Source organism: Pecten maximus, chromosome 9 (genome assembly GCF_902652985.1).
Source record: "Pecten maximus chromosome 9, xPecMax1.1, whole genome shotgun sequence".
Classification (NCBI taxonomy): Eukaryota; Metazoa; Mollusca; class Bivalvia; order Pectinida; family Pectinidae; genus Pecten; species Pecten maximus.
Window position 1 is genome coordinate 21,579,011 of NC_047023.1, and position 2,025 is coordinate 21,581,035.

General features: G+C 38.7%; 1 long non-coding RNA gene across 1 annotated transcript; it reads right to left on the bottom strand.

Moving 5' to 3' along the window:
• Positions 1 to 1,113: 1,113 nt before the first annotated feature.
• On the bottom strand, positions 1,114 to 1,622 carry LOC117334411. Its single transcript, XR_004534165.1, has 2 exons — positions 1,342 to 1,622; positions 1,114 to 1,297 (listed from the first exon to the last, which is right to left on the bottom strand). It is a non-coding gene; the product is annotated as an uncharacterized LOC117334411 (long non-coding RNA).
• Between the last annotated feature and the right edge of the window lie 403 nt (positions 1,623 to 2,025).

Here is a 2,025-nt window from a genome sequence, read left to right on the forward strand (position 1 = left end):
CAGGTTTTGTATAGAGCTGTAACGTATTAGGCTCCATTCCTCTAGATACTGTCTGTCAAAAGCCAGATTGAACATTTCTGCAGTGAGGCCAGCAAACCTACAGGAACTTACAGAAATTCCTTAACTTAAATGTTCCAAAGGAAAGAATTAGAGTATTTAAGGAAGCTTCCTTCACTTTGATTTCCTCTTTAATTGGAACAAATAGTCAAATCTTGTACAAACCACAATAGCAGGATTTCTCAAACAAAACTATTAGGTGACTTTTAAGTAGAGTACCATTATTTTGAATGAAAATTCTGCAAGCTCATTGGGTTTGTACATATAGATAGATTGATCGATTGTTCAGTGAACTGTATTGGTAAATTGAATTGATCAAGCTGAAGTAAGCATCTGATTCCATTCCGTAGGCAAATGGAGGGATGGGGGGGGGGGGGGGGGGGGGGGGGGGGGGGGGGAGGGAGTGTGCAACAGCCTGCTAAATAAAGTTCGGTGAGTCTATTCTGTATTCTTAGGATCCATCAGATATATGTGCTGCACAATGTTTACAGGCGCAGGTGCGCAAAATTATATAACCACCAACTAGGTCTGATTGGGACGACCGTAAAATATCAGACCCGCCAAATTTAACAGAAATACAGTATAATAGTTCAGCCATTGTTAAAAATACATGGACACGTCATTAACTACAGTATAGATGAACTGGAAGTGACTGAGAGGTTGCGCTGCTGGATATTGGTGACACCTCCAGGATATTTTTCGGAGTTTATTATCTATAATCTTTGGCCATACATGCAATATCTTCAATTGTTCTTCGTTAAAGTTACATGTGTGACTTAAATTCAGAAATTTTGAATAAAAATTATACTGATATAATGTCTAGTAAGATATTTTCAAAGGGTTGTGATTTCGGGAGCTCAATCAGAACACAAGCTTACTTGTCCCGAATTCTTTCTGAAAGTCTATTTCCGGATATGAAAGCACGCTGAGGAAGTATTAAGGTGGAATGTCAGTGCCAACTATTTTGTTTATTATTGTGATAAGGTGATGCGTCTGGCGTTGTATTCCGATAACTGGCATAACGTGGGTAGTAGCAAATGATAAGAAAACAGTGACTGAGAGAATATTATTTTCATTTTATTGACATTAAACTATAGTATCCACCGTAATATTCAGCACATAAATATTTTAGATATATTACTTTAATAAATAACGACAGGTACTTTGAAAAGAACAAAAATAATAGATTGGGCTATAGCTGATGACATGTGTACAAGTGCATGTACCGCGTCTGCTATACCTGATGACGTGTATACCCATATGCACGTGCCAGGTGAGCTATACCTGATGACGTGTATACCCATATGCACGTGCCAGGTGAGCTATACCTGATGACGTGTATACCCATATGCACGTGCCAGGTGAGCTATACCTGATGACGTGTATACCCATATGCACGTGCCAGGTGAGCTATACCTGATGACGTGTATACCCATATGAACGTGTCAGGTGAGCTATACTCGATGACGTGTAAACCAGCGCACATGTTGTCTATACCTTAAGATGTGTACTACTGCACGTGTAATATTGGCTATAACTTAAGATGTGTGCCTGTGTCATGTCGGGTATAACGTAAGATTCGTACCTGTACACGTGCCATGTCGGTTATAACTTAAGATATGTACCTGTGAACGTCACATGTCCGCTATAGACGAAGACATGTACGTCTCGGACGATATGTGTAATCATGATTTAGTACAGAAAACTTAACGTAAACACTATCACTTCAAACACTGTCTCATGAGGGGAACATACATTATCTTATATCGAAGTAAGTCAGATCTGCAACGATAGATTTTCCTCAATGTTTGATAACTGAAATATATCATTCTAGTCAAAGCATTTGATCGCCATAAACAAAATAACTGGGATCAATTACAATGTGCCATGCATACACTGTTTGGTACTTAAGGTCATTTCGTAGAATCGACATGATTTAAATTTCTTTAATAATGCAACTCCGAGAAT